The sequence below is a fragment of the Parasteatoda tepidariorum genome, chromosome X1 (assembly GCF_043381705.1).
Source record: "Parasteatoda tepidariorum isolate YZ-2023 chromosome X1, CAS_Ptep_4.0, whole genome shotgun sequence".
NCBI lineage: Eukaryota > Metazoa > Arthropoda > Arachnida > Araneae > Theridiidae > Parasteatoda > Parasteatoda tepidariorum.
In genome coordinates this window covers 61723987-61750324 of record NC_092214.1, presented here as the reverse complement: position 1 = coordinate 61750324, position 26338 = coordinate 61723987, and the positions used below count along the sequence as shown (strand labels likewise).

Here is a 26338-nt window from a genome sequence, read left to right as displayed (position 1 = left end):
TCAGACAGACTCTGGTAACAAGAAAAACTGTGAAGAGTGAGCTTGAATTATTTCTAAAACAATTGTCTCATTTTTAATATTGTTGTAATAAAATAACTTCTGTTACAGTTTTTAAAATTTAGCCTTATCTACCTCAAAAACGTATTATGCTTTTAGAAGCACTTTTTCAATTATACTGAAGGGACTTTAGTATAATCAAACTATAATCAAAAGTATAATCAAAATCTTTTAAATCAAAACTATGGATACCATGCCATAAGGAGCCGTGGTAAAGCTGAACTTAGTAAAAAGTTGTAGATGAATGTTTTTATTCTGCAATGACCGATGGAGATTATGATTAATTAAAATTTAAAATTATAGGGACAGAATTATTTTCGGTTCAATTTTTTATGAATAAATTATCTATAAAATAGTCTGAGCTCTCAGAAGTATTATTATTTTTTCGTAACACTTCAGCACTAAAAGAACATACCTGATTGTTAAAACTCATTCACTGTACTTGACTAATTTTCCGTATCGTATATTGAGTATATGATAATTGAGTTTGACAATATATTTGCCAAAGCGATAGTTTACTGAACTACTTTTTAAAATATTAGTACTTAAATAAATATATTCGAATTTTAACAAATGATTTGCTAAAAATATTCTTCTTTTCTTTTTTAAAATAAAAATTAACGAAACTCTTGACTCAAGTATACTAGTTTTAAAATAAATATTGGAAAAATGGAACATAGCCAGACAATAAAAATTTTTAACTTTATCGAAATTATTCAGAATTTGTAAATTTGAAAATCAATTTGATTTTTCCGTTCCTTCAAGTCTGGTTTTCAAAAGTATTGTTCTTTTTATCACATATTTAGCAAAAAATACAAAACTGAAAAGTAAATTCATTTGGATAAATGGTTTTTATGCAATGTTCTAAGAGATCATAATAAAATTAGTCGCTTGGTGTTCCCATAAACCAGAAGACCAATAAATTTAACACATTTTAGCAGTTCTGACCATGCTTTTTTTTTCTCAGTTTAAGGGCTAAAAAATAAGGAAACATTACTCAAGTAGTTCATCCTTTGCGTTTATATTTTTAAATATAATGAAACTATGACGTTGATATCTAAAATATCAGCGTTTGAAGTTTATAATTATTAGAATTTAATTATTCTTAATTCCATTGGTTAAATACTTATCATTGTATATTTCTTACGTTATTCAAACATTAAACAATGTTTTAGTTTTACATATTCTATAACCGCTGAGCATTTTCTTACCAGCGCTATAGAAATTTATGTGCAAAGCTATAAATCAAGGTAAGTTCTGATTTTTGTCTTAAATTTCTTCCCTTTTACCCATATTCTTCGAGAGACATTTCTGCATCGACATTTTGAACGGAATAGCTTTGTCGACGAAAATGATGGCTTCTAGAAACATGGCGAGCCAGAATAGAGCGAGTCCCTGAATTTTTGGACGTCTGATGCCAAAGGAGCTGATACGGAACGTTAAATTTGACTGCATGATTCTATCAAGTCTAGCAGGACGAAATCCCATTTATGTCGTGGTAGGGATCTTCCTTTTCCGACTACTATAACTTACAAGGACAGGAAGGGTGAATGTACAGCTTGCTTATAGATAGACAGAGAAGACTGGATACTAAATGTAGACAACTAACCCGAGGCTACTTCGCTCGTTGACAGTTTTATTGCAAATCGCTGTAGCGCTCGTGTAAAAACTAAAAGGAGAACAGTGCAATAGTCCTTGTTTTGCTGGCTCTTTTATGAAAACCTTTTTGCTCTTCTCATCATCGTGTCCTTTCTTTTCTTCGTATCAGAGAGAAACTTAATAAAATCTTATTACTCCAATTCTGTTGTATGATACGAATTTCTTATTAGCTGGATGGAATATATTTCTTACTTTATTTTGATCGTTAACTTACATTTTTTTTATTTAAAGTGTTATCTGATATATTTGGAAAGGAGTTATTTCTGATCTTTTGAAAGTTTAGTGTTTTATCAAAGTTTCATTTTGCTTACAACAGTGAGATGGGGATGAATAAAACATTTGTTGCGATTTCATTGAAAAGTTTGGAACTTTTTCAGGCAGATCATAAACACATTTTAGGTATTTCTCCCGTAATCTTTTTTTGATTTTGAGGATCCGAAATACATAATCTTTATTGTGTTTCGAGTGTGGTATCAAATAAAATAAAATAATATTGAGATGCTGCAATGCACACTATAGAATAAACGGGAAATCCTAAATTAGATGGAAGGTTTCCAAAAATTTGCAAAAGCAAAAAGTTTAGGAAAAAAAAAGGTTTTTGCTGCGAAAAACAAGTGATAGGACATAAACTTTTTTCATAGAATTCCTGTCAACTAACAGTAAACATCTAAATCAAAGAAAAATACAATTAAGTTAGTTAATTATGCACATTTTTGTTACAATACAATTAAGTTTGTTAATTGTTTTAGCATCAATAGTTTCAAATAATGCAGAGTCGATTTAAGAGTTGTATGGAAAGTTATTTTTTATTTCTTATTTATTATCCATTTATTTCACGAAGTGAGTGATTAAATTTACAAAACGTGGATATAAAAACTGCAAGGGTAATTAAATTAAGTTAATGATTTTAACGATTATGGATCGCAATTTTTTATAATGTTCTAAATTATTTTGAATTAAATCTTTCAACTGATTTACCAGTATAGATAAGACAATCGAATAGTTATATTTGTGATATAAACGTTCAAAAAACCCTGTGAGTCATTAAGCTGAATTTTGTATACAATTAGTTTTTTTGATTGAAAAATATGTAATTTTTTTAAAGTTTTGAATTAATATCAGAGATTTGAATTTTTAAACGTATGAGTTTAATCGAATTTTTTTTTTAAAAGAATAGCAACAATTACGCCAAATGCGTAATAACGGATACAGTGGGTTGAATCAGCTTTGAGATATTTAAAAAATAATGGAATTCAAATTATTACTCTTTCTAGATTCAATTAAGCAAATAAATAGCTGTCCGAATAAAATTGTAAATATTTTTACCAGCTTGAGACATTGACAACTATTTTAAGATAGTTAAATAAATTTTACAGATTATTCTTGAACCTTATAAAAAACTGTTGGGAGAAATGTAATTCAAACTAATTAGCAGGTGGTACTTCGATCATCTGCTTTGTTAGATAAAGTAAAAAAATTTTTTTTTATTGACTAAATATTTGTTATTAACTGAATATTTGTTATTAACTGAATATTTATTATTAACTGAATGTCTGGTGACGAATCAACTGATATTTAACTTTTGTTACGCCATTGCGGGAAAAGGAACTTACAGACGAGTCATTTTCTAAATAACCAATAAAAAATAATAACGTAATCTAAATCTGAGAAATTACAGTACCAGGAAGGTAAATGAAATAAACAAAACTGTTTAACTGCGAAAAAAAACAGAGGGGATCTGAAAAATGATTATAAGTGACTTCAAGTTTCGATCTGTTTTAAACAAATCTGCTGCTTCAATTATAATCCTGCTTTGATGTTTATTTCATTAGATTTCCTCTGCCGTAATCTGTCAGATTTCGAAAGCGCTCTTGTTTTTTCCTAGTTTAATTGTGAATTTGCGACCACGACATTTTTATTTTCATTTTTAATATGAATTCTAAAAATCCATAATAAAGGTACGGAGCACCATCTATAACGTTCCTAATCACGAATTCCATCTATATGAATTATCTATGAATATTTGCACAGATTCTTAATTTTAATTGTTAAAAGTTTGCTTGAAAAATAAACTATTTTATATTAGCTGCAAATTTTTAAATTTACTCTTAACTGTATTGGATTATTTACTACATTTATTTATCATTGTTTTGATCTATTAAACGCATATCAAGAAAAATGTTTAAACATAATTTTCAATTTAAACTACTTTTAGTCTATTTTAACTTATGTGTGTTCAAGATTATATAAGGTAAGTAATTTAATTTTCTTTTTCTTTCAACAGCAGAAAACTTGACGTAAAGTAGTGGCATTCTTACTGAATTTGTAATAGAGAAAGGTAAGTAATTTTACACTTATTCTACAGTTTTTGTACGTTCGCAGAAAATTAAATTCATTTACTCAAACTAATGTATTTAACTACCAATCAACATTAAAATCATATTAAATTTGGAATGAATTTTGAAATTTTTACAGAAATATATACTGTATATAAATAGGCCGTGTTGTACCTATGCAGTATCAATTTTTGTACATTATGTAAGCTGTATCTACTGTTGTATCCATACAAGGACGTTTATTAAATAGATAAATGGCGTGGTACTGCTCTTTATTTCAACGTAAAAGGTTGTGCACATTGTGAATTTTTAAAAGTGTAAATTTTCAAAGCTTATTGAGTTTAGCTTGAGGTTAATAATTGCAATTAATTGATTTATTTTTACTTAAAAAATGCACAGTGTGAAAAAACCGGCCACTCTGAAACTCTGAAAATCTTCTGATCTAATCATCGGATGTTCACGTTCTAGGATTCAATTTTAATGGTTCGAGAGAGTAACCTCAAATATGTTAATTAATTTGCCAAGGCGATATTTTAAGTTCCGAAATCTGACGCAAAAACGCACTTTCTCTGAATAAACATACCTTTTTTCGACGCATTCGTAGTTCTGACCCTCAAAATATCGAGGGTAGCCGTAATCTGAGAAATATGGTCCTAATAGTTTGACCAGGAAAGCGGTTTAAAGCTTGGACCTCTTATTCTTAATCTTACTTATTGCGTATATCACGAAACGAATTGAAAATTTTTTGCACACAATTATAAAATTCGTCTATACATGCTTTTAATAAATTAGTATCACTTGATTTCATAATCGTCCAAAAAATTTTAATTGTAAGGGATACAATTTTTATATCATTTTAAAGAATATAATTTTGAATAGAAAAATGCAAAATTTGAGTGATATCAGTCGATTAGTTCCTCTGGGAAATTTAATTTTAAAAAAAGTAGCATTTTTTAAAAAATTCGAAAAATTGTATGTTATTTATTCAGAGAAAGTGAATTTTTGTGTTTTGTAACAAAGAATTAACCGCATATTGTCCGCAAGAATTAACGTGAAGATCCGATCACTAGATCAAATGTTCTTCATGGTTGTTCGTTTTTTTTTTTTTTTTTTTTTTTTTTTTTTTTTTTTTTTTTTTTTTTTTTGTGCAATGTACATTATAACAACAGCAATATATTAGATCATCAAGTATGAAATTTGTATATGAAAAAAGGAAAAATAGCTTAAAAATAGCAAAAATAGCTTGATATAAGGAACAAATTAATACGTCAAACTGTGCACCCATATTTTCTCTACACTTTTGCATGTAAGTGGCAGGTTTTTGATATAAGTTGTAGAAAACCCTGGCACACAAGAGTAAATGAATTCCTAGAATGGCGTTTTTGAGCATGTTTGGTGATTCATCTTACTTCAACCAGCATTAAAGCAAATACTCTGTTTTCGTATCGCGTGGTCTACGATGCCGAGGCCTGCAATGTTTCGCGAGGTCTTCGAGGCTGTAGCCTGCTATGTTTCTCGAAGTCTGCGATGTCTCTGTGGAACGCGCAGGAAGTAATTTTCGACTGTTCCATTTTAAATAAAATTAATTTAGAAATGTTTTAATTTCAATTAGAGCTTACTATGATTTCTTTCAGCCGGTAGAAAATTTTAAATTTCAACTATAGTGGAAAAAAAATATTAAACCAAAGCCAAATAATAAGCTGTCAAAGTTGGATCACCCAACTTACTAGATTTATCCTTGATTATATAATTAGCATAAATTTACTAAAATCATTAAAAAAAATTTAATAAATTAACTTGCCAGCATTTCGGCTAAACTACTGTCACTTTCAGTATTAAAGTGCGAAAAATATTATGGAGAAAAATAAAATAAAAACAAGTCATTTCATTGCAGACTGGAAATTGGGATAAATGAGTTTAGAGTGCTTTAAGCGTATATTTTATACGATATCAGATGATATTACTCAAAACTAACATCAAATATTGACATCAATAATGAATTAAATTAAATACTATAAAGACAATTTGTATTAAATATTTTTTTTCCAATAAATTTACCAAAAATGAAACGCAAAATGACTCCATTTTAAACATTGAGAAAATCAAAAGTTTGAATTGTACTTGTAGTTTAGAGGATATTAATAACTAATATACTTTAACGAAGCAATGTATTTTAGCAGTTGACAAAAAAGATTAAAAAGTTAATAACGTGTAATCTTGCAAAAAATAAATAAATAAATAAATAAAAAATGAAATAAATAAGAATAAATAAATAAATAAAAATAAAATAAAATAAATAATAGTGTTTTAAAACAAATGTAAATATTGATCAAGACACTCTTTAACTAGGATTGCTATTGATTAACTATTGAGTTTTAATTCATTTGATTACATTGAGTTATCTTCTTTTTGCGTTTAAACATAAGCGAGAAATTCTTATACTAATTATTAATATCAAACGCAATCCTGCATTAAGTAAAATGTTAGAGAGTTTTCTAATTAAGGTTATTAAAAATTTACCTCTTTCAAGCATAGGGGAGGGAAAAATTCAATAACGTATAAATATAAGGTTTCTATTGGTGGTATCCGAGAGATATTTCTTACTTTTAGGTAAAATTTCCTCTTGTAACATGTTTGAAGAATTTCTAAAAACTTATATTAATGTTAACCGATTTTTAACTCTTGATTATTAACGAAAATTAATTAAATTTTGACGAAGCAGGCAATTAGTTTGCGGTTATTAAGAAAGATAAAAGATGATTCATTAACTATTTACCACCATATATGTTCAGGTAAAAAATGCATTTCAAATTTGTCTGGAAAGGAATCAAGTTATTTAGCTGGCGGAAATGTACCAAACATATTAATGCTTTTACAGATCCTTAATTGTATTTCAAAAGTTTCACTGAAGATTATTTTTTAAAGCATTTTACGCAATCAAGAGGAAAACTATTAAATTAGATCCGTGAACTAATAGTATTCATATTAATGAATTTAAAATATTAAAGTAATTTACCGAGTCAATTTTAATAACTAAGGATCAATTCTAATAACTAAATATTTTAGGCTAAAATTTTTCAGTAATTTTTTATTAATATTTTACTTATACTAATGCTAATTTAGGAGATTAGTTAGAAAACAATTAAAATAAATGTTGCAAATCTGTTTAAGATAGGTAAGCAGTGCAAAAAGCGAAGAAGAAAAAAAACATGAAAATCTAAAACTATCTGAGGTTTAATGGTATCTAGTAACATATTTGCTTATTTCAAGTAATTTAATAGATAAATAAATGAAATGTCATTAATATTTACAAGGTTGGATGTGAAAATAGTAAAAAACTACATAAGCAACTAAATGCTTGATATATGTCACCACTGATATAAGTTAAAAGTTTACAGTTTTTAAGCTGATGTCTTAATTTTATCAATTACAAAGCACTTTGCGTGATGATAATGAGTATTTGTCTTAAAACAAAACAAAAAAAAGATTGAAATAAAAAAATGGAAGAAGATTAAAATTAAAAGAGGAAGAAATGATACAATAAAATTTGTCTAAGATGCACGGTGCACGGAAAAATAATTGTAATAAAATTGCTGGAATGTATGATAATGACATTTTTGGTGAAAAAACAAACAAGCAAACATTATTCTGGGTAATAAAATCAAAATATACGGTAGTTAAACCATTCATTTGTTAATTTATTCGTTCATATGTTTATTTCACATTTAGTAAAGAAATGCAAAACTTAAAAGTAAGTTTAACCAAATAAATTTGTATGCCATGATCTAAGGCAAGGTATCGTGAAAAAAATCTCAGCACATATAATACATTTAATCACTTGTTGTATAACCATATTTTACGATTAACTTAACCAAAATCATTAGCAAAGTGTTTCGGTAAAAATTACCAACCTTTTTGGTGAAATTTTTTTCACAGAGTCAAAAACACGGTGAATTTTACCTTATTCTGGTAGTTTTTACGGTACTTTTTTTCTCTGTGTATACATGTATCTCTCGCTCTCTGTATATATTTTATAGGGTATATATATATATATATATATATATATTGTAAAAGTAATTGACTTTTAAAGTATAACCCATACATACGTTACCAAAAATTATTTAAATATTTATGAAATTATTATCAATTAGAATTATAGCTTTTTTTATAACATATTGATGGGTTTATCTCTCGACAATTTCTCCGTCATACTATAATATAAAAAAAAGTTTATATTTTTGTTAAATATTTTTTTATCTGTTCTCCAAAAATTGTCTTCTTAGGTTACAAATTACTTTATACTAATATAGTTTTGTGTTAAAAAGCTCTATAAAAAAAACAAAAAAAAACTAAGGTATAAATTGGTTAACTGAAATACAATTTATCATCTTATATCATCAACAGTAATTATCTTTTAGAACTTTTCATATATATGTATTACTTTGCTTTGAGTAAAATAATCCGAGTTGTTGAATTTTAGTTCTCAAAACTACAGTTCACATTGCTGCACATCTAGTAGAAAAATGCAAAACTGAAAAGTAAATTTAAAAGAATAAATAATTTTTTTGCCAGGGTCTTAAAGTATTGTGATAAAATTACTACAATTATCAAATTTTACCATATGTTATAAAACCATGTCTTTATCGTTAATTTTATTAAAACCATTACCAAAGAGCTTCGGTACAAATTATCGAACTTTCTGATGTTCCCATAGTGCCAGAATCTTGGTAAATTTTACCACATTCTGATAGTCTTGAGCATACTTCTTTTTTCTCAAAGTACAGTACAAAGTACTTTGTTTTTCTGCTAATTTAAGTATTCTGTAATGACCATCATTATGATATATATATATTTTTTATCCTTATCAAATTTGAAAAAAAAAATCACTTATTAGGGATCTCAGATTTAAAAAGGATGTAAAGTAAACAACAAAACGGCATAATCGGGGAATTAGATATGTTTTAATGTTTTCAGTCTCAGCAAAAATTCATTAAAATTCGATAAAATTTGGGGTGTATACATTTTTAATTCAATTTTGACAAGAAGTCTGGACTTATATATTATGTGCAATTTCTTCGGAACAATCTGTATTGACTATATAGAGAAATTTACGATATTATCACCTCGAAGTTTCTTTATCGAATCAATTTGTTGCGATTTGTGTTATTGTGATTTATTTCTTTGGATTAAAATTTCAACGCATTATAGATTACTCTTCGAAACAGTAATATTTCTGCAACTTTTTTTAAGTCTCTGGATTTTTAAGGAAATTTAGGAAACAGTTTTATATATGTAAGAGTTTTTTAAGCTTAATGGAATTGAAGTAAGTTTCCACGAAGTTCTTTATAGAAGTTAGAAACTGTCAATTCATTTATGACACGCAAAGTGGCAATTAACCGTTGTGCTTGCCGCTCTCTTGTGAATCCTGATGACAATGGCAAATCTTTGCTAAGATCTTTAAGTTAAAGTTGTAGCTGCGTCACCTCAAAGCACGCAACTTTCTTCATTTTTTATGACTGACATTTTAAAGAGAACGTACTAACTGAAACGCCTAAAAGTTAACCGTAGAAGTATGATTCGTGTACCAAACTTCGGAAGTCTCACACAGCTTCGCAAAGGTTTTTTAAGCGCATAATATTGCGTGGTGAAACTTGAGTGGACATTAAATACTAAATATACAAATAACTCAACTACCATGTGTTGGAAATTTTGACAATTGTTGGCGTAAATTTTGAAACAACCAGGGAAAAAAAGTTTCTGCGTAAATGCAGAAATCTGGTTTTATATAAATTGCATGGAGTCTATAATTCTGGTAAAATTACAGTACTGTATGGTAATGACATTCCTGCTAGAGATAGCCTCAATTCTAATTTATAAAGCAAAATTATTTAAGCCATTCTTTAGGTAATTTTTCCGTTCATATGTTCCCGGTTTAGCGGAAATTCTGGTTTTCTATATTAGAGTTCTCATTCTCATTTATTAACAATTCAAAACTGAAAAGTAAATTTTACCGAATAAATGGATTTGGTGCTCTACTCTAATGTATCATGATGAAATTACCAAATTTTATCGCATATTATGAAACCGCATTTTATTGTTAATTTCCCCAAATCTTTATGTCAAATGCTTCGATAAAAATTACTTTTTAGTGTTCTCATAGAGCCGGTACGGTATATGCTACGGTACATGTTAACATATTCTGGTAGTTTTGATCATGTTTTTTTTCCTCAGAGTGATTTTTAATTTAAAACTGACTGTTAACAAATTAAACAGCAAGGTGCTCAGTTGAATGCTCACAATGCATTCATATATATTTATAAAGTTTTTACGGGTTACGGAGCACAAAAAAACTTAATTTTTATAATCTTTCAAATAGAGAAAAATTATACTTTTGCAAGATACAGATTGGTTTCTGTTTTTCCGTACATTGAACTGAAATATGCATTTTAAAGCACTGATGAAAATTCTAGTTTTAAATAAAATGAATTTATGTCTAGAACAGGCTGCTAGAATATAAAAATCTCGGAAGCTCAATTAATTACATATTGCTATTACACATTTAGAGTATTATCTGTATCTAAAACATAAAAATCTTATTTTTCCCTTATTTATTTTCTTTTAAATTTTTCAATATTATACTTTTATCTTAATATAAGTTAGGCTTGGCTTATCAGAATCTGTTTTCAATGAAAATTTCTTAACGTTTTTTTGTCTAAATTTAAATTATATATTTCCAACGTCTCATTTTATATTCATGTTACTTAATGAAAAATTAAAAACGTATTTATTTCACTCATCTAATTTTAATTATACTTCAGGAAGTCTGTAAAACAGTTTTAAATTTTATATATTGTCTTAAAAACAGCATAAAAGGAAAACTATGAAAATTTAATTTTTTAATTTTTTTACCCAATACCAAAACTATTAAAAATTAAATCATGAACATTTTGATTTAAAGTAATCTAAAAAAATCACCATGGAAGCATATATTTTAAGTTATAACGTTTTCAAGAAATTTAAACTTTTAAAAGTTTTTTTTAGTTTTAATGTTTTTTAAATGTGCGTATTTTTTAAAGGTACAAAAATAAGCAATTTTAAAAAAATGCTGGCACTTTTTAAAAATGCTTCAAAAATGCGTCCTGGACTTTCTTAAAATGAAGAACTAAAATATTGGTTTCTCAGTCAACTCAGATTATCTTTTTATAGTTAGCCTTAAGGAGACAAAATAAAGTGTGGGGTATATAACTAAATTCATATTACCCATACATAATTAGAGTTTTAAGGTGGCAAATTAACTTGTAGTTTTTTTAATTAAACTCATACTGTCCTTATATATATAAATTTATTTACAAAATAAAAAAATATTTCTGTATTTTATAGAAAGAAAAATTTAACAATTGACTTGTTTTTTATAAGATTTACTAAATAGTTATTGAAAGGGATATTACAAGCAAAATAATATATTTTGAGTTAAATTTTTTTGCATGCTTTTTACTTATTCATTTTTTTCAGTTTTTTGAATCACTAAAATAAATAATTCTTTTTTCTTTTTTGTATAGCAATAAAATACAACTTAATGGATATGCATTATCAATTTCAATTTAAACTAAGCTTTTTGCAATTAATTTGAAATATTATGAAAAAATATACAAATAAGTATTGTTAGAAACCTAATGAGATATATAAAGACAATAATCATTAAATGAAAAATTTTATCACCTCATATTCTTCGAAAAATAATTTTTATGACTACTCCAACTTTATTCTACATAAATTACCGCCATTTTAAACCAAATCACTTACGTAAAAATAATTCCATTCTCTTCCAAAATTCTATTTAGTTTCTCTTTGTCAATCCATTTATCGCTTATTTTAATTGATACCCGTTAAAAGCGAAATAAGTACCACAATGATGCCCGGATATTTATTACTGGTATCATATTCTGAAAACAATTGGGTGTGTCAGTTTGCCCCTTCCAAATATCATTTTTATTGTAACTGACTGCCTAAGGGTATCTATCACGTTATGTGTTTTACCTCATAAGGGGATGATCTGTTAATAAATGAAGACTGTTGGAAGCGAGTGCTTTTCAAGAGAGCGTATGAGCATTATTTTAAGTGCTCTTTGAAACGATGCCTTGGGGTATCATTTTGGAAAATCTCGCCAAACTTAGAAATTAGTCCCTTGTTTGTGCTAGCTGTGATTTCATGGCTGATTAGTCAGGGGCCTAGATTTCATGTAGCTGGAGGAGAAGCTTTTCCAGCCATCTTTTGGGATTAAAGTGGTTTCGTAAAGAAATAAAAAGTAGTTCTAACCGTGTGTATCGAAAGGTAACATTTTATCGATAATGGATAGACAGAAGATTCGTGTGATATCGACCATTATGAGTTTTCGAAATTTCTCCCAGTGGTTGAAAAATTGAGCCAATCAGAAATGGGAAGTTTTCTGACTAATCGCCAAGTTTCTTTCTTTTTTGAAATTATAACTTTTAAAGGAGTTGAGGTGTAAATGAAAAAGGTTGGTTGAATCCTTTTGCTAAATTTCTATTTAAAATTTGATAAAGTGTTGTTACAATTTTCATTGGATGTCTGGGGAGAAATATTTTCCGATTTCTATAAAGCTATTCCAACGGTTATATTTTGGACGTTCAGAAACCAAGTAATTTCTGCATTAAGACCACACTATTTATACAAATACAGAACATCCTAAAGTTCACACAAAATGCAATTTCGATCGAAAATATAGGTTTTCTTTAAAAATTTCCATTTTTTTTATTTATTTATAAAATATACAGTAAAGATTTGTGTCTGAAACAGCATATAGGTAAATGCTGCAATTTCATTGGTCCAGGAGAACTCTTTTGTCGAAAATTGCAATGGTGATTTCGCTTCAATGTTGTTTGAATTTTGTTGATGCAACACTCAATTTCAATTATGAGCTTAATGGAATAAATATTAGACTTGAAAAAACACCAAATCGAAAGGATCTATTTCAATAAGTCACATGATCTTTGCTGCCAACTCTGACAGCTGAAGTGAGAAAATAAATCAGCAATACTCAAAATATTACTCAACAATAAAAACATATTGTAGTACTCCGTTTTGAATAAACATGATATGTCCAATGTGCCGCAGCTCTATTATTTTCCTTGATAACATTTCATTCCACTAATGATATAAAATTTAAACTTTGTGTTAATTTTGGGACATCCTTTAAAAGCGTATCATTATAGCTTTTTAGCTTACGAAAGAATGTTGCAGTTGTAAAATTTGTAATAAGGAATCTTTAAATGTGATTTTTTTCTCTCACATATGCAGAAGTAAACCAGGTATAGAAATTATTACAAATTATTTTGAGCAAATATTTCGTTTTAAAAATGTAGTAAAAAATTACTTTTTTCAAGTTTTTTGAAGTTATGAAATAAAGCTCAACAGCAATAAGTGAGTGATAAAATTATCCTTAATGTTCCACAGAATCTCTTTTTCAACATTTATTTTTAATCAGTTTTCTTATATAAAATCATACATCATTCCTTTTTATATTATTATGTTTATCATCCATGGTGCAGAGTTTGATAAATTCATATTCCATGAATGGAATTTTTTAACGACAACAAAGCTGCCTAGAGTACAAATTATCTGGTACTGTAATAGGGATTTTAGAATTTTAAAATTTGGTTGCTTGTCAGAAGCGAGGGATTCTAGAGTTCCCACCAATTTTGCGGTATTTAGTATGCTTTGTTAAGGAAATGATTTCAATGGATTATTTTGCTGTCTGTTGAACCAAATTTGCTTGCTTTTGGACCATTTTCGGTACTTCCTGTTTCTAGCAGAAATGTTAAAAGATTTCTTGCTACTAATAATTTTTTGTTTCTAATAGACATGTTTATAATTTCACCCCATAAATATTAAACTCATGACTTTACAATGAAAAAGCTTCACTTTATACGGGTCCCATGGCTCTGAAACACTTCAGTTATTTTGCTTTTTTTACCATTTTTTATGTCAGTATCAAAACATCGTTTGATTAGCATAACCTAGAACACATAATGCTATTTACATTTGTCACATTGTAATTGATTCCGTCTTTTATTTCATCAAACTTCACGCTCCCAACAGAACTTCACAACAAAATAAAGTCAATAATAATGCTTAGCAATAAGAAAAATAAAATTGGAAACTGCGTTGTAAAGATATATGTAAATCCTAAATATATAAATGCGATCTTTGATGAATATAAAAATTTTACATGGGTTAAAATTTACCATTTTTGATGCCCGTGGTATTAACTCTTGAAAAAAAATTAAGTTGCCAGTTATTTGATATTTTTTAATTTTAATTAACTGAATTTAAATGAGTTAATTTTAATTGACTGAATTTAAATGACTTAATTTTAATTGACTTCGATATTTCGATTTTAATTGACTGAAAAAGTTTTCTTTGATGCTTATTATTGATTCAATAGTACGCTTTCGCAAAACTTAGTTCTAACCCATTTCTTGTTGGAATAAATGCAAAACTTAATATTAAATAATGTAGTTGCAGTAATTTTACATTAAAAAGCAATACATTTCTTTGTTGGAAATAAATAAAAAAATAAAGATAATGATATTCCGAAAAATAAATGCGTATTGGAAGCATCGTAAATAAATAGCAGCTACCGTGCATTATATTTGGTATGCACATTGTAGCAGCTTATAGTAATATTTCTTTTTTATTCGCTGCAAACACCTTCTCATATTTTCAGAATATAAAACCGCAATATTATTCTCTAGCTCAATTTTCTTTTGTCCAGTTTTAAAGTAAATAGTTTATTGAACTTTCTTAGCTACGTTTGTGTCAGCTTAGAGCACTTCAAAAATTTCTGTGGAAATTCTATACGCTACAAAAGCAGCTGGGACAATTCTCAAGTTGTAAACTCATCAGCTTCTCTTGGTCGAAGCTCTTTTCATTGGATCTCACAAAGCTCGGTAGAATCCAAGTTCTCTTTTTGAGGAATGAATGTTGCAAGGAAAAGAGAATCTTCGGAAAAGATGAACAGAAGGTAAAACTCTCACGGTTCACTTAAGGCACTTTTCTGTAAGCAAGACAGATTGTAAAAAGGCGTCTATGGATAGAAATTGTACCTCCCCAAAACTTTGGATGTTAAAGTAACATTTTTTCTATATCTATTGTATGCCGAGAAAAAGTAGGAAACATTACTGGGGCATTGTTATATTTATTTAATTGATTTATTTTTGTACCTCGTGTTGCTGGTTTTGCATTAGATCCATACAAATTCTCCACATCAATTTCGTGGTTTGACAAATCTACATCATTTATTGAAATATGTTTGCTGATTTATTACTTTGGCGGTTTATATATCATCAATAAGTTATGTTAACATTGTAACTAAAAATTAGAAGAGGAAGAAATGATAAAATATGATGAAGTGTTAAAAGAAAATGTTTTTTAATGGTCCAGTATATTAATAAGGAAGAAATTTCGTTTTTTTTTTCATTAAAAATTTAAAAGTTTATAATAAATACATCTCAAAAAAGTTGCGATCAAAGGATAAAATTTAACTTAACTCAAAACTTTGGATATTTAAGTAATGTTTTTTATATATCTAATGTATGCCGAGAAAAAGTAGGAAATATTACTTTAGCATTGTTATATTTATTTCATTGATTTATTTTTGTAACTTGTATTGTTGGTCTTGCATTGGATATATACAAATTCATTGCCTCAATTTCGTGGTTTGACAAATCTACATCATTTATTGAAATATATTTGATGATTTATTACTTTGGTGGTTTAAATGTCCTCAATAAGTTATAGTGAACATTGTAATCAAAATTAGAAGAGAAAGAAATCATAAGTTATGATAAATTTGTAAAATGAAATGTTTTTTTTTATGGATCTAGTATGTGAAAATGTAGGTAATTCTTCGATTTTCCTTTTATTAAAATTAGGAAAGCTAAACAGACTAGTTAATTGATTATTAAATAGTTAATAGATTAATAAATACAGACACCTCTCAAAAAATTGTTATCAAAGGATATTATTTAAGGTTTCATAAAACTGTGCTCCAGTATATTTTTTTTCTTTGTAATTTTCACAGTATATATTTACTGCTTTATTACTTCGGTAGTTTCAAATTCATTGATAAGTTATAGTAGTAAATATTGTAGTCAAAATGAAAAATAGGAAAATACAGTAAAATAAGATACGATTTAAAAAAACTCCCTCTTTTATTGGTTTGATATAGATAATTGAGTAAGCCTTTGTTTAATTGTTGTAAAGAGGAAAGGTTATCCATAGATTTAACCATAATCTATGGATAAATTTTCCAACTATATGGATAAACTGGAAGAAAGTTTAACCATAGATTAAAATGCATAAGTCCAATCAGTTTATTCAATGCTTCATAAAACCAGATTTTAATCTGAAAAGGAAAAAGTGTATTCATGTTATTTGTGAATATTAAGCTTTCCTCGTATCTAACTTGTATAAGCTTTATTCATTCAAATTATCTATAATAAGTAATATAAAAAGGAGCAACTATTGCGATAGACGATATAGTAATGAAAACAGCTAACCGACCGAAAACAAAGTTAATAAGTTTATACCTAATAAATTAAAGATTATCAAACTTGATATTTTTAAATTTTTTTTCTGTTTACACTAGTGTGGTTACTTATACAAATTTGGTAATATTACCAAATTTTGTATTTTTCTATCAAACAGCACAAAAATAGAACCAAATTTATGCTAAATTTTACCAAACATGTTTCCAAAGTGCTTCGTAATGACATTTCGGGTAAAAAAAAAATCTTTCTATTTAATGAAACCAAAATATACGGTATTTAAATCATTAATTTGGTACTTTTTCCGTTCGTGTGGTAGCGGTTTACCGATAAAACTGGTTTTCAAAAATATAGCTCTTATTACTAATTATTTAGTACAAAGTATAACGTTAAAAAGAAAATTGAATAGAATAAATTTTTTTAAAGTTAATTATTTAATTGTTTTTTACCATAGTTTTTTTTGGTGAGAGATAACTTTATCATCAATCACAAATTTGCAAGGATTAATATATGGTTCTTTCGCTTCTGATAAGTTCCTTAACCAAGAGATAAATAAGGCGATAGTCTTTAAAAACAAATTCTAGGATGCCAGAAATTTTCAAAAAAACCTGAAATTTGCCATGGGGTGGTGTACGACAACGGTGTTAAACACATAAATGCAATAATATCCTAAGAAATTTTACTATTATAGTTTAATCAATTGATTAGACGATTTTACGGCATTCTATATTTGTACATTTTTAAGAATACTAGAAATCTACCGAAACGTACAAAATATAAGACTCATAAGAAGAAACCAGAATTTACTCTCCTTTCTCATTTAGAAAGAAAAAGATTTACCGGAATCATTGCAATAGTTTTTGGACACAATTAAATTCAAAACGAAAATCTGAATCCCGCCATAGTGAACGCTAGAGCGATTTAAATTCTAGCGCGACGAATCGAATAAATGTTTTCTTTGTTTCTAATCCTTTACAATTGTTAATATTTTTGCTCTTCAAAATATAGTTTTTTTTAAATTAATAATTATTTTATTAATTTAATATTAAAATATAACTCACTCCACAAACTGGAGGTCAGTTTACTTGCCTACATAATTTTGCAAGGCGTTGGTTTTAAATAAAGTTTCCTACGTCATGACTGAATTAAACGATTTAGCAGGTTAGTTAGAAGGTTAGTTTTTATAATTTCTTGCTGCGCTCCGAAAAGCAATTTTTCTTTAAAAATCTAAAAAGTTGCTTTGGTCTAGTGTTAAATACTTGTTTTACACAAATACGTACAAAAATAAATCATCGCAGTTGCCTCGAATAGTTTTAATTTTTTTTTGTTCTATATTTGAACATTTATTAAAATCATTATTCATTTTTAGCCATGTTGAACTAAAACACTGTCCAATATTTTAAATTAGAGTTAAATTACTAAGTCTAAGACAATTGAACAAAGAAACAAAAGTATTTTCTCTTCTTTCTTATTTAGAAAGAGAAAGATTTAGCGTAATTATTGCGAGATTCTTTGGATACTATCGAATTCCAAACGGAAATCTGAGTTCCGTCAGATTGAATGCTCGAGCGATTTAAATGCTAGCTCGACGAATCGAATAAATGATTTCGCTGTTTCTAAGCTCTAAGAATCGATATTACCTCTGCTCTTCTAAATAAAAGCTGCAACTTTCTTTGAAGAGTCCAATCGATTTATAGTTGAATATCATATCAGTTAGGCGCTTAAAACAGAGCAACTTAAAACCAATTGTTCAAAAGACAACCTCCACACCCTATCTATCTATTCAATGTAAGAATATGATCTCGTTAATAAAATACTAGAACGTTTTAAAACCGAATAGAAACTATTTTCTATTTAGGAATGGAATTTAATTTAGAATGGAACGAGGGTCTTACAAAGAAAGTCTGAACTGGCAGTTTTCCCGAAACTAAAATTGGGAATTTCTTTAATTTCATTTACTTCGATATAAGATAATTGTTCAATCTGTTAATTTTTTAGTGTAACATTTTTGTAATATTCGTTTATTCAATCTCTCAACCAGTGACGTAAAAGAAGGCCCGGCAAATAACCATATCTCCTATTTTAATTATTATTTTTAATTTCAATATTCTTCTATATTCATTCTATTTTGTTTCATTTTATAACTGGCGTAGAACAGCCGTCTTTATCCTGAGTTTTACGACTATTAATATTCAACTCGGTATCCTTGTAATTTTAAACCCAAACCAGAAGGCAAGGGAACTTCTGGATCAAGCATTAGAAAAAGGTTAGCATTCGTGAAGGACTTTTTGATGGAACTAACCCGCATTTGCGTTACACGGAGAGGAAAACTACGAAAACCTCACACTGTTAACACGACAGCAAGGAGATTTTAATCCATATTACGTCTACCACTGAGATTACTTTATGTCGCACTGCGACCGATGAGAGACGTGAACAAAATTCGTATCAAACAGTCTACACTGGGATTCGAAACTGGGTTAACTCATCGAGAGCCGAGCACTCTATCCCTTGAGACACAGCGGATCTTAACATATCTTATTTCATAACCGTTGTTGAACAGCAGACCTAATTTTCGGGTTTACGACTACTAATATTTAACTCGGTAGTCGTATATCTTTGAACCCAATCCAGTAGACAAGGGAGCACCTGGATCAAGTATTGAGAGAAATTTCCCTTAGTGGAGGACTTTTTGATGGAGCTAATCCGCATTTGCGTTACACGGTGCGGAAAACCATGAAAATCTCCCAGGGTTGGCCCAACGTCACGATTATTCTAACCCATGATCCGTCTGCCTTTTAGGATATTTTATGTCAGCATTGTGGTAAGTGCGAGCCGGGAGCAGGATTCGTATCAACCAGCCGCCGCTAGGATTCGAACCAGGGTCATCCCATTGGGAGGTATATGTTCTCGTAATTTTGAAATAATTTATCTAATGATTGAATTTTAATATAAGTGTTCATCTGTGATGGATAATAAAGTTGATAATTTTAAGCGTATCAAAAAATTTAATTTTATGTTTGTAGGTTGAATTCAAGTACATATATTTGTGCAAGTACATATATTTCTTATATTCCTTTAATTTGAAGTAAAAGTATTCTATGAATTATTCGTCAAGATGTGAAGCCTTTTTGTGAAACAAATAGACGAATTAAATGGCTGAAACTTCAAAAAGGTTTAAATAACAGGAAAAGTATAATAAAATAACGTTAAACTTTTTTAATTTTATTGAAATTATTAAACAAATATTATAAAAATGTCTAAAAATATTACAAAATCCCTGTTTACCAAAATATGAAAATTAATTTGTGGGCAGACGATATTAAGTATGTTTTTGAGTCGTATTTTGTAACTTAAAATATCCTCTGCACTAAATCAATTTTATATTATAGGTCAACCCCCTCGAGCCATTAAAATTGAGTCAAAAAACGTGAAGATTTGATCATCAGATCATGAGTTATTCTGGGTGGTCCCTTTTCTGGCACACTGTACAAACAGAAAATAAATTTTAGTTTCACATGTTCATATAATAGCTATTTAATTTCTGCTTTTATAGTAAAAAACGCATTTACGAATAATAGAGAACCAATTTGACTCTCTTAATTTGTACAACTATTTATAAGTTGAAATTTTTCTAGTAATGTATTAAAAATTTCAAAATCGATTAAAAGAAATGATTATTAGTTTAAAATGTTAAAACAACGAATGAAGTCTCTTGTAAGAAAGAAGTCTGAAGTAGGAGTCTGAGTAGAAATAAAGTAAGAAAGTCTGCACTTATTAATTAGCGTATTTGACGTCACCCCCTCGAGTCATTAGGATGGAGTCCTAGAGCGTGATCCGATCATTAGATCAAAAGTTATTCAGGGTGGTCAGTTTATTTTTTTGCTCACTGTACAGTTAAAATTAATTCATAGTAAAAGAAATAATAATGTTCGAAGAAACTGTTTTTTCCTTAATTAAAAAATGGCAAATGTAGAATAAAAGTTTAATGTCTTTACATAAACAAGACTTAAAGAATTTAATCAAAAGTCACGCACGTAACTTAACTCAATATTAAACTTAGAAACACAGAATTAAAATTTTGACGCAGAATAATGGCTTAGAATTTTTTTCAGTAAGTTTTTTCTCCTCGTAGATCTGAAATGAACACTAGCATCTGGCTTTTCTCAGTGTCTAATCTTAAAATTTGCTATTTCTTTAAAGAAGATACAAAATAAATAAAAAATTGTAATTACGTGAGTACTACTTTACACGGAAGTTACTGGTACATTAGCAAACACAATAAAAAAAACAGAAATTTGTAATTCAAAACAAAATTTTCAAGAAACTAAGCTTTAAATAGAAACTAAATGATTCATACGACATGTTTATGTCTCGAATTTAAATATTTTTAATTGGAATTATGTTGGAATTGAAATAAAATTTTGAAAACTAAGAACGCCATATTTTCTATACAAACTATGACACTTTTAGTTTTCAAAATTTTTTCAGTTTACTAATTATGACTGTAAAACAATGTCTTAGTTTAAAATTGTGATCCTATGTCTTATCACAAGAAACTGCAGCGGTAAGATATTACTTGAATAAAAACTTTATTCTCTTCAAAAATACAAGCGCTCAAAAACACACGTCAATTTTCAAGACTTGCTAGACGTGGAAAAAAAGAAACAAAAGTATTATGCTTTGTTTTTTCTTATTCTTTTGTTTATTTTTTTTCTTCTCATTGGCAAATATTGAAAATGAACGCCTGTTTTCGAACGCTTGAAACAAGTCAATTGTTTTTTCAAATTTTTATATTTTTCTAGAGGCAAATGAAGTTCTTACTTAAGTTATATCAAATTTCATTAGAGAATAAAAGTTTCGATGGTTTAAGGGGGTGGGGATGCGCACTTTTTAAAATCACTAGCTCAAAATACTGTAAATTAAGCAGCATTGTATTTTTTAATAAACTAAGACAGATTTAGACAGTTTTCATGTGAAAAGATACTTTAAAGCAATAGATTATTTTGAGAAAATTTGAAACTTTCATTCATGATCCTTCTCGTTAACATAGTGTCTTAAAGTGTTAAGTTTTGGAACAGATAATTGTTTCAGAGGAGTTCTTTTAAACTTATTCCAAAATAATCGCAAACATTTCATGATATCAATGATACTCGAATGGCAAAAGTGACAATTATCTCACACTTTTAGAATTTATGCATAAGTGCACAAAAAACAGACCACTCTGCATAACTTTTGATTTAATGATCGGATCTTTACGTCTTAGGACTGGACCTAATCATAATGGTTCAAAGGGGGCACCTCAAATTAGCTAATTAATTAGTGCACACATTATTTTAAATTATGAAATCAGACGCAAAAACGTACTTTCTCTGATTAAACATGCCTCTTTTACAACAAATTTGGATTTCTGACTCTAAAAATATTGGAGATAGCTGCAATCTGAGAGGTATGGTCCCCTTAGTTTGGTCAGGAGAGTGATCTGAAGTTTGGATCCATTAATGTTAATTTTACTTTTTGCGTATTACTCCATATTTCGAGAAGTTTTTAAGCGAATTGAAAGAGCATTGCACACAATTATAAAATTTGTCCAAGGATTGTAATAGTAAGATAAATTTTAGTAAATATCTCATCTTTTTTATTATTTTATTTAGTAAAAGTCGAAAAAACATTGGATAGTAAGGGATTCATTCCTATAGTAAATACACTTTATAACGTCTTTTTTTTCAGACCAACGACGACGTATAGAAGAGCAAGATTACTGTAATTAGTTCATTATCAAGCTAAAATACTAAAAAATTACTAAAACGTAGTAAAAATTCTAAATTTTACAGCTCTTTTAATTCAAATAATAACTTAATATTACTTTCATATTCTCAAATTAAACATTTTTGCGGATAATCAAGAATTTGGAAGTGGAAAACGATTTGTAAAACGCTAATCAAAATACATTTTTTTGCTTTTCCGCAAGGAACAGTCGGGACCTGTTATTGTGATTTTTTCTAGAAGTATGCAGTAAATCTTTATTAATAATATAATAATTTCTAGAACTTTGAATCAGATTCTTAATAATAAGTAAAAATACCTAAAAACTAATAAGTTAAAATCCTTTTATAAGGAATTATAAAAAGATCAAATGCTTGCTTTTTTTAAAAAAAAATGAACAATATAATAAAATAAATAAATAATTCACCTACATTTTTCTTAAAACCCTTAAATTTATGTCTGTTATGAAATTATGTGTAGCTTCACTTGTGACGATTAAAAGTTTCCAAAATTTAATTAAATCTTAAAATTCAATTAATTTCATAACTGAGTTTATTATATTGAAAAATATTCAGTTTATTATATTGGTAAATCTAATCACTTCAATCCCTGAAAGAAAGCTGGTTGGGGAAGTATTATGGTAACGACTTCTCGTCTATTCATTGGAGTATTCCTTAAAAATTCTATTAAAATGACTTCAAGTTAGACAAAAGATAAGTTTATTCTTTAGATAAATCACAGCCGCTACTTCTAACTTAATAGCAGCTCTAATAGTAACTTGGAAAGATAACTACCTCAATCTAATTTGCATACGTCACTATGGCTTGATTGAGAAGATTCACAAGTGAAGCATCTTTCCCAAATTGTTAAGACTCTTCAATGTCTCTAGATGCTTAAATCAAGATTCGTGAGCTGTAAATAGTTTCCCGAATGATTAGAAGTTGTCGTGGAGAAGGGGAGTCAGCAATCCATAAAGTTTGCTATTGACATTATACTAATTATTCATTATAATCTGCATTAAATCTTCAAAATAATGTTACTTGTTGTACCAAGATGAGCTAGATAAGATGACTTATTGAGTATTAGTTTTAAATTCCTTGACGTTAATCAAAATTATGCAATTAAGCTAAGGTAGTTTTAGACTAGGGTACAGACATTAATGATATTGCTGAAGAATATAATTAAATAAAGTGATTGATGCAAATAATGTGATCAAAAATTTTATGCCTGGAAATTCTAGCATGAAATAAATTTAATTTGAAAAGAAACATGCAGATTGGTTGAAATTAAACTGGCGGTACTCAGAAATTCCCAAGTATGGTGCTACTGATAAGTTCTATCTAGAACTTCAAATCTATGTTATTTAGACCAGAAGAATAAAATTTCAGCAAAAACAAAAAGCTTTCATATTTTGCCAATAGATGGCTCTGTACTTCTAAGACCATGTTCAATTATTTATAGAATGGAACAAAACGCATGTTGTTGCCCATTGATGTGCACATGGAGTGAGCTGGTGTATAGACAATAAAAATATTCTGTTTTTAGAATTTTGAGCTGCTATCTTTTTATTACTGTGTTAGTGTATTACCTGATGCACCGGGAAAAATGTATGGTTAAGACTACTGGAATATGAAAAAATTTACCGTGTTTTTGGCTCAAAGGAAACATTACAAAGCGCGGTAATTTTTACCGTAGCACTTTGGTAATCATTTTGGTAAAACTTGCAATATAATATTACTTTAAAATATGCGATAAAATTTGGTAAATGTGGTAAAATTTGACACTTTCAACATGATACTTTAGAGCATTGTCATAAAAACCGCTTATACGATTAACTTATTCGATTAGCTATTAAGCCTCAGTTCTACACTGAGAAAGAAAGTATAATCAAAACTACCAGAATATGGTAAAATTGACCGTATTTCTGGCTCTATGGAAATATTAAAAATCTCAAAAATATTTTACCGAAGTGCTTTGATAATGAATGTGGTTAAATTTAAAATTGGTGACATTTACAAACAAATATGATTTTATAATATGAGAAAAAATTTGGCAAGTGAGGTAAAATTTGGTAATTTCATCATGATACCTTAGAACATGACATAAAAACCGTTTATTCGATTAAATTTACCTTTAGTTATGCATTATTTACTAAATGTGTGGTAATAAGAACTATAATTTTGGAAACCAGAAATTCCGCTTAACCTCTACCACATGATCGAAAAAACTGCCAAATGAGTTGTTTAAATAGGTATATATTGGTTCTTAATAACAGAATTATGTTGCTTTTTTCATAAATGTCATCACCATATAGTACGGTAATTTTACCAAAATATTTTCTCAGTGTGGTTAAAAGCATCTCCGCATTTTTTTAATCTGCAAAAAGAAAGAAAAACTTTTGAGTAATTTAAACAATTATTTATAACCATTTGCAGAAATGCTCTGATTCGCTTCATCAGTTACGGAGAAATAGTGAAATACTTAAAAATTGAAATTAGCAGTCAGGTGCTCAAAACTGGTTTCGAAACTTACACCACACATTCAGTAAAAATTGCAAAATTGAAAAGTAAATTTAATCGAGTTACTTTTGAGACCAAATTTTCCAGATTCCGGATTTGGTAAGATTTTTGTTATTTTTCGACCTAATCCGTCAAAAAAAAGTTTATTTCTTAAACTTAAAATGCATGTTACAATATCTTCGAATATTTAAGGCTATACCTTCAAACTATTAGCTCGAGTTCTACATTGAGAAATAAAATATAGTCAAAGCTACCAGATTATGGTAAAATTGATCGTGTTTCTGGCTCTATAAAATCACCAAAATCTTATTAATTTTTACCAAAGTGCTTTGGGGAAATTGACAATAATATGCTCTTATGTAATGCGATGAAATTTGGTTAATGTGCTAACATCCGGTAGTTTTATTTTGATACCATAGAGCACCGTGTAAAAAAACCTTTATTCCATCAAAGTTTTTTTTTACTAAATGTGTGATAACAATTGTTAAAAATTGTAGAACTTAATGATAGTTCTTAGGAAATGTAGCTTTTTCCCCAGTAAACAGTGATCATATAAACTTTGAAATTACAAAATAAATGGTTTTTATAACATATATTGTGGTTTTTATTACCGGGTTTATGTTCTTTTTTAGTCAAAAATTTCATTTTCATTCAGTGCGGTATTTTTTCCTGAATTGAATTTCCTCTATGTAGTATTAGAATATCCATATCCAGCATAGTCTTTGCAGCTTTTTTATTCATTTTAAATAGTATAAAGTTGAAGTGATATCACTAAAAACCTCAGACATTAAATAGGAGAAAATAATTTGGTCCTATTTTTCAGTGAGGTGTTAATATTTTGAAGTAATATTTTAAACTGAATTTATAAAACAAAACTATGCCAATTTTTCTAAAAAAATTAAAGAACTATTTAAACAAATATAGATGACAGAATTAAACTTTGGATGAAAAAAGAAAGAAAAGACAGGGAACAGCTTGGAAAGGAATTGAAAACTTTGTGGCTTATAACTATGAAAAAGAGTTCAGATTGTTTAACTTCATATCACGTATTTCATACTTTCTTTTCTAAGGGTGACAGAATCTGAAAATATCTATCTCTGAAACGCAAAACGTATTGAAGGGATTCTCGACGAATAGCAGAAACAATTTATGGATGAAGAATATTTTAGTTGAAATGCATGTCTTTCTTCAATAGCTTAGACATTTTGAACGCAAAAAAACTAAAATAAATGGTTTAATTTTACATATTTTAAAATACAATGAAATGAAATATTTACAAAAATTTGTAAATAGAAAATAAAAAATATATAAAAAATTTCGATAAAAACTGTAAAAAATTCCGTATTAAATTACGGTATTACGTACCGGCACTTCGTGTACATCTTCTGCAACATCTATTTTACTGTAAAAATCATTTTTACTGTGAAATATC

The 26338-nt window shown here is 28.1% G+C and overlaps 1 protein-coding gene across 2 annotated transcripts in view; it reads left to right on the top strand.

The window, feature by feature from the left end:
- LOC107438659 (protein O-mannosyl-transferase TMTC2) overlaps positions 1–26338 on the top strand; it is a 375992-nt gene that overhangs the window by 27269 nt on the left and 322385 nt on the right. The window contains exon 2 of one of the 2 annotated variants that reach the window (XM_071187375.1): positions 4001–4054. The exons of the other annotated variant lie outside the window; for it this stretch is intronic. The gene's annotated coding sequence lies outside the window, so the exon portion shown is untranslated. The remainder of the gene's footprint in view (positions 1–4000; positions 4055–26338) is intronic. 2 annotated transcript variants of the gene reach the window in all.